This window comes from Arachis ipaensis, chromosome B05, assembly GCF_000816755.2.
Source record: "Arachis ipaensis cultivar K30076 chromosome B05, Araip1.1, whole genome shotgun sequence".
NCBI classification, from domain to species: Eukaryota; Viridiplantae; Streptophyta; class Magnoliopsida; order Fabales; family Fabaceae; genus Arachis; species Arachis ipaensis.
This window is the reverse complement of record NC_029789.2, coordinates 10477955-10486031: the sequence shown is the minus strand read 5'-3', so window position 1 is coordinate 10486031 and position 8077 is coordinate 10477955. Positions and strand designations below refer to the sequence as shown.

At 32.6% G+C, this 8077-nt stretch overlaps 1 long non-coding RNA gene across 2 annotated transcripts; it reads right to left on the bottom strand.

Annotated features, from left to right (window-relative positions):
* Window positions 2176–5777, bottom strand: LOC107642872. Of its 2 annotated transcripts, XR_001620709.2 has the most exons (3): window positions 4515–4683; window positions 4388–4434; window positions 3530–4290 (listed from the first exon to the last, which is right to left on the bottom strand). It is a non-coding gene; the product is annotated as an uncharacterized LOC107642872 (long non-coding RNA). The 2 variants fall into 2 exon arrangements; XR_001620708.2 differs by having other exon boundaries at window positions 2176–4434; window positions 4515–5777.

The following is an 8077-nucleotide window of genomic DNA, read 5'->3' as shown; positions in this document are numbered from 1 at the left end:
TGAATTCTAATTCTAAATTTTTTTATCATAAAAAAATATGATATTATATTATAAAATTATTTATTCTAAAAATATAAACTAATAACAAAACATATATAAATAATCATATTTTAACACATGAAAAGGTCAATATCACCAAAATAAATGTGGAGTAATGATATAAACACATGCTCTCACTCTTGTTTCTTCACTTTTGCTGTTTTTTTTTTTCTCAATTTCATTTCTAACTTTTCTTTTTAAAAATATTTATATTCTTTGTATATAAAAAGAAATGGTACAAAAAACAAATCGACATATTCAAGCATCATTCTATGAATCACATAATAGAAATACGATACCAACACAGCAAAGTCTGCAAAAGATAGGATACTAGCAAAAGAAAAACAGAGACAATCGTAGACTTCTGCTAGAATAAGTTAATTATCATTTAAGATGGTGGGACTATTGAGATAGGTGTTCGCATTCTTTAGGCCGAAACAGTAGCAATGTATCATGGTAGTCCCCAGCATAGAAAGAGTAAAAAAAAGCTAATTCAATGTTGATCTCAACTTATTGAGAGCTACAAAATAATTAACTGAATATGAAAAAAAGAACAACTAATATAAAGTAAGGAGAGGGATGGGATGCGAGCTGGCCATTAACTTTAAATATTTTTTACTATTATTAAAAAATAAACTCCACTCATCATTAAAAAATTCATTAAAAAAGTGCTCATTGATATTTTAAAAGTTGTACATAATTCTATCAATCCATATAATTTTATTAAGTTTATAGTTAAATTTTACTATTTTAAAATTTTTACACCAGTTTTAAATTTATAATCTCATCATTACTGTTCTAAAAATAACTTAATAGCATAAGCACTTTAACTGAATAGAATATGGTTAAAAAAATATATGATAAAAGTATAAAACAGTGATATGAAGTGGATGAAAACGTTTTAAAAATCTAATTACAAATTTGAAAACATAATAAATTACTAATAGAGTAATTTAACTTATACTTCTCTTAAATAACAAATGTAGACCCGGGTGGATTCGAACCACCATCCTCTCAAAGCACTATCAATGCTCTGAGCGCTCTACCGTTTTGAGCTTACAGATCTTTTACGCGAGCAAATGTCAAGATCGTATCCAAAACCTAAACAGGGAAATAACAAATTAATAACTCGACCCAAGAAGGAAACCCAAACTAACAATCAACAGCTTGTGTCTGCGGAAAAGATCTACAAAGAAAAAGGATAACGAGGAAAAGAAACGCAGGCAAAGAATCGAATTACAGAGCTGAGGACCGCGTCGGTCTTGGAAGTAAAAGGTAGGAAACTTCTGCAACTGTTTTGGCCCACAAGATTGTTTTCGTTTTTTGTCGGAGTGAGATTAGTGATTTTGTAACATCATACATGGATACCACTTTCAGAGTTTCAGCAACACAGTTTGGTTCAAGAACCCTAACAAATTTGTTTTTATACTACTACACAGACTCTATTGTTCAGGAGAAGGCTAGAAGGTCCAACTTTTACACAAAAAAAAGACTAAGAAAAAGACGAAAAAGATATTAATTATCGATGAAAAATTAGAATACACTAATTTACAATTTAGAAATAATTTACCAAGGAATCTCTTAAAACCACATAGAACACAGAAGGAATCATAGATTAGATATATAAATTTAACACACGATTTTGCAGCCTTCCACAGATAGAAATGAACCCTCTCAATCCTTTTAAAATAAAATATAATCTCTCACAACTAATTTTATAAACAAAACTAAAAATAAATGAGTGAAAACAAGTTAAAAATCACAATTTACACAATTTTTTTTCAATCGAGAGAATCCATTCCCTATAGTTATGGGGAATTATGATTAGCTTTGGTTATTAAAAACAATATTGCAACACTACAAATTTGACATATTTACCAATATTAAATTGGATAAATACTACCAAAATAAATCCTAATTTTTTAATCTGCCGACCAAAAAACCAAAATTTTGTACTTGGCATATCGTTTATGATCCGTATAAATACTTAGATTTTGAAAAATACACTAAAAAAATATTTTGATCAAAATTCATTCTCATGAATTATTTGAAGATATTTTCGGCCATAGCAAAAAACATAAACCTAATTCGTATAAAATCATCAGATTTAAATCTCATTTTTTCATAAATACTTGCAAACAAACCAGATTAATATCCAATTTCTAAAAAACTATATACATGTCGCACCAAAAATTAGTGACATTCTTGTCTGCATTTGAAAAATCAAGAAGCCATCGTAATATACTTAAAAATATCCAAGACCCTTAGCAGAAAAGCTGAATTTCAGAATCACAAAAAGCCATCCTCCAGAAGAAACATCTCACGGAAATTATCACCACATTCCACGAACATCACTAGATGTTGCGTAAGTGGCACCAGCCGTATCCAAAACTAATATCCAGCATTCGAAAAAGGCTAGATCCAATATATGTTTTGCATGTAACGTCAGATAAGTTGTACACTTCAAATTACCCGCGTAATTATGAGTATTTAACTGGTAGTCCCAAACATACAAATACATAGCAAAGGCATGAAAAGAGAGAATCTAATTCATCGGTTCAAAATTCACTTATCCCAAACAACACATTTCTATCCTAGCACAATGCATAGCTAACAAAAACTATCATTTGAATGAGAACTGGTTAACCCTCGAAATGAGAGAATCACCACAATTCACCAACAAGAACTAGCATTGCTTCATTTAAAAAAGGATCTACTGAATATGAAAATGCAACAAAACGGCATCAACTACCAAAGGATTTACTGTGTAAAGAAACAAAGGAAAAAAGAATAGGGGAGGGTGGGGGTTTAAGGCGTGCTTCGGTAAACATTACAGTTTTCCAGCTAAACTAAATATGTAATTCGTTAGACGAGTAAAATATTATAAACATAGAACATGAAACGTACTGAAATTGAAAGAATCTTCACCTTAATATATTGATGAAAGACTAGAAAACCATACTAAAATCATCATGTGGAAGCTTCGGTCCACTGCCAATGTTGACTAGTTTCTTTAAGACTTCAAAATCGTCAAGCAGCCGGGTTGCAACAACTCGAAAATGTTAATGCTACATCCCTCCTCAACACCAGATTTCCTCGAGCAATATTCCTGACAACATCGGCTTCAAAGAGAACATGTTTCTAAACTACAAACTTTTTACAGCCAGTGTTTTCTTCCTTTCCATTGAAGTACATCATAGTTACATAAACCCGTAGTAGAGCTATAAAATGCATAACTACCCCTATATTAATAGCTCGATGAGTATGAATGAAATTAATACCAAATTACAAAACTGTTGGTGCACATTTCCGTTGTTAATATAAAATTAAAAAAACGAAGATTGTACTATGAGCTATAAAAAAACGAAGATTGTACTATGAGCTATAAACTCTGAAAAAAAAAGATTGTACTATAAACTAACTGAGGAACAAGCGATAACTAACGAGCTGTTTTCATTCAAAATATTAATAAAAGATCAAGGTGTTAGAATTTGCATAATGATGTTGCTTCCATGTATATTAGGTAAATTATAAAAAGCATATATATCCCATATACCAAAAAACTACCGATAAAAACTACTTGATACTTCTTATTTAATTTACCAGCTCCTTTTAGGGTGGGGATGTTATTAGAAATTAGTTTTCCATCGAATTTTAACGGTGCATACGTAAGTATATAATGATCTAATGCGAATAACTGTTAAGATGATACCTCAATTATTGGAGCGTACGAGCATGCGTATCCGCTGGTGTTTCCATCCCGTCCGGTGTTGAAAGAGCAACAGATAGGTAATAAAAAGGGAGCAGAACGAAAAGGAAGCACACACCACACACAAGGGGGTGACCCCGGGCAACTCCCGTGCGATTCACCCCCCAAAACCAAATAAATTCTTTTTTTATTAACTTTGTTTGACCTGCCATGCAAGCGCACCTGTCATGGCAAAGGTCGGATGACAAGATCACTCAGGATTCCAAACCTCAAACCCGCTCAGCGTTATTGAGGTTCTTCATCCCGTAATCTACATCCACACACACTCGTCCTCCTCTTTAACTTCAAAGCATACACTAATTTTCTTTTACAATTTCTGAGATCTGCAACATAGGTTACGGAGTTCTTCGCCAGAACGAGCTTCGCTGCAATCGATCATGGTAGATCTGGAGACGGAGATATCAACTAGGGAAAAGCGGCAACAGATTGGTTTCTCTATGGATCTACGCTGTGTCCATCCGATAACCGATTCTCTGCCGTACCTGCAAAATACAACACCTCAAGAGCCTCGATAAACCCATGAACAAAGGACTTGCTACGAAACAGATTCCAAAAGCAAGACGAACGTGAAGCGCGCACCTCTGAACGTTAGATCTGAGGCAACGAGCGTCAGATCCTTGTAGAACCTGTAAAACAAAATTAAAACTGTAAAAACCTATCCATCAAAGCTCTACTAAGCGAAAATTCAATAGAAAATTGACCATACCCGAACAAAAGCACCATCGGCGTGTAGCTCTGGATCGGATCCATACAGATCTATGGAGAATAGGTGTATCAGAGAAAACGCGTGAACAAGATCTGACCTAATCTAAAAGACAAGGATAAGGATCAGGGGAAGCCGGAGATGAATGACATAAAGGAGGAAACCCAAACCTATCTTATATAATAGGGCTGTGTAGATCTGACGGTTGAGATTTGATTGTATTGACGGTAGGAGATTGTGAGGCGTGGAAAGTTAGGTGCGGTTCATTTATTTATCGGGTGGGGTAGCGCTGTCAGTGACGTGTCGCTTTTGAAAATAATAATAATAATAATGAGGGGTATTTTTGGGAAATAGTGGGGACAATGGCGGTGTCTATGTTTATCGTTCTAGTGTTTACCCCAACATACATAGACCGATAGACGGCAAAGATAAGCTGGCCAAAAGAACAATTCAAAGCTGCGTGATCTTTACGCCTAGAACTAGAAAGTTGAATTGCGTCATTTACACGATGGCATATGGGTTACTATCTAGAGTCCTCGTTAAACACGGCTCCAATTTCTAATTCACGTGCTTCCCGGAAGGAGAAAAAAAGAAAAAACAAGAGGCCCTGATTTTTTTAACTTTAACGAAAGATGAAGGGAAATTATCTACGTAACTACGTAAGTACTAATACAATGCAACCCTGTAATCCTTTGTTTTGTTGGGTCTAAACGCTGATAATACAATCTTTTGTCAAATAAAATTTCATCTTCAGGTCTTGTTGGGCTTCTTTGTCTTCATTAAAAATAGGAGAACAAAAAATAAAAGTGATAATGTTCACCAAAAAGAAAAACAAGCCTTGACAAAGTTTTTGCTTGGTGTTTTTGGTGGGTTGTTGGATGGTTTCAGTTCTCTCTTAACTTTACACACAGTTTTTTTCTTGGGCTGAATCATGCATTATTGGGTTACTGCACCATGATTATCCAACAACTTGATGGTTTTTTAAGGTAGCGTTTGTTTGTAGAGACACGACAGAACAGAACACTGAGACAAAGACAATAGGACAGAGACATTAAAAATTATGTTTTGTGTATCGTGTTTGGATACGATGGATAGGACACTAATGTAATGTCTAGTATTATGTTTGGATACACATGGACAGGACTAAAATATTATATAAAATGACTAAAATAGTCATGTGATTCCAAATTTTTGAGTATAAACTAATTTAATAAATAATAAGAGTACGTAGGAGTACAGACAGTGGGAACTTGAAAAAAATATTTGAAGCAGTCAAAAATTTTAATAAAAAATTATATAATAATATTTATATTAAAATAAAATTTATAAATATAATTATTTTTTTTAAATTTATTATTAATATGTAGGAATACATATAGTTAATATTAACAAAAAAAATCTGAGTTTGATTAATAAAAAATTTCATTTAGGTTAATAAGCCAAATTAATTTTAAATACAAAATCAGTTTTAAAAAAAGAATCCATTTTTAAATGGAAAAAAATTAATTTTTGCACATAAAAATCTATTTTTATTTAGAAAATTATTTTTTTTATCTAAAATTTTATTTTTCTTTCAAAAAATTATTTTTTTTAAATTATATAAAATCAATTATAATTTATAAATTATTTTTTAACATTTTAAAATATCAATTTTACTTTTATAATATTTATCTTTTAAAAGTCTCCAGACTAATTATTTTTGTTATTATTTTTATTACAAATCAAATAATATAATATAAAGTTAAAATGATGTTGAAGTAAGAATGATAAGAAAAAAGAAATTATTCAGTCCAATAAAAATTTTTATAAAAAAGAGAGAGTACCTGAGAAAAAAAGAGAAAGAAAAAGAACGTAGAGATAGAAAAAGAGCATGGAGTAAAAAAAAGTACTTTCTAAGAACAACGCAAAATAGAAAAAATAAGAAGGGGTAACAGTGGAATAATAAAAAATAGCACCATGGACAAAAAAGAAAAAAAATTCATAAAAACGTCCGTGTCTCTCTTCCAAATCCGTGTCCATCATTGTCCTCCGTAAAAGAGTGGACACAAAAGTATTAAAAACTGTCCCGGAGACAATATGTTCAGTATCCATGTCTTTGCTTCCAAACGCTTTTTAAGAATGTGCTGTCCATGTCTCCGTGTCGTGTCTCCGAAAACAAACGCTACCTAAAGGTTAAAAAACTTCCAACCCAACATATGGTTAAAAACTTTAGTTAACTAGCACGGTAATGTATGTTGAGAATTCAAATCTCTCTTTGTGCATATAGTAATTTACTGGCCAACGACAGATCTTTAATAAAATTTAGATACTAAATAAATAAAATTTTAGCTGTTTGTGTTTATTTTTTTATTCTCAAATATTATTACTTAAAATATTGTTTTAGAAAATAGCAATACCATGACAAAAAAATAAAAGTAAATGATATTCTCTTTTAATAATTTTTTTTCTTAACCCTTATAACTCGGATGACGTCAGTTATACCTCAGATTCTTATTCAAAATATTTTAAATAAAGATCTGCCCAATAAAAAATGGCCTCCACCTCTCTCGAACTCGAACCAAAACTCAGAAATGATGGTGAGAGGTTGGTTATCTTGAACAACGATAAATAGCAGCACTAGCAAGGCTAAAGGGAAGAATCGGAGAACAAATCACAATCTTAATACGTTTAGTTTACTTATTTTCACTTTAAGAGATATATTATTGACTTAAACGTCAAAATCCTTTTTGTAAATTCCACGTCCAAGTCAAAGCTCTGTGGATCTCCTATTTTTGCTGTGCCGAAAACGTGAAAGCATTTATCAAGAAGCAATGACAAGCTATAGTTAGAAGAGTATTCTTGACGAAACATTTGGCGCTCACCGTGGGACTGAATTTTAGCGTTACCCCACAAATTCTCTTTCTTTCTTTGTTTTACTTCTTTTTTTAGAACTCCAAGCATGGACAACGATGCAGTAACACCACCCCCCTCGCACTCATGCTGAATTAGTAGATATGAATACTCCCTCCATGCGGAAGTAAAGAAAATGCCCGACCTTCTAGTGGGTAGAATAGGTGGGGATAAGGAGGAGGGTGAGAAAAAGAATGCAAGCAAGGAAAATCCTGAGGATGAACATCATTCTGAAACAAATACAACGATGGAAGTCACTCCCCCGAAATCCACAAAAAGAAGAAAAAATCCTTTTCTCGGCAGAAATAATGAATTTTCAAATGCCGAAAAATTTCACACTCCCAACAACATTAAAACCATATGAGGGGTTCTGCGACCCCAAAACCTACAGCACTAAATTTTAATCCATGATGCTTTTAAATGGCGCTTCTAATCCAATCTTATGTTGTTCGTTTCCAACTTTTTTGGATGGAGCTACTTTATTATGGTTTTCTAGTTTGCCTGCAGGTTCAATTTCCAGCTTTGAAGAGTTTGTCGACTTATTCATCAACAATTTCGCAGCCTCAAAGATCTACGTCCATAACTCTAATTTCGTCATCACCATCAAGAAATGTCAATATAAGAGCTTGAAATATTACATGACAAGGTTTGCCACCATGGCAATGGAAATTCCTGAT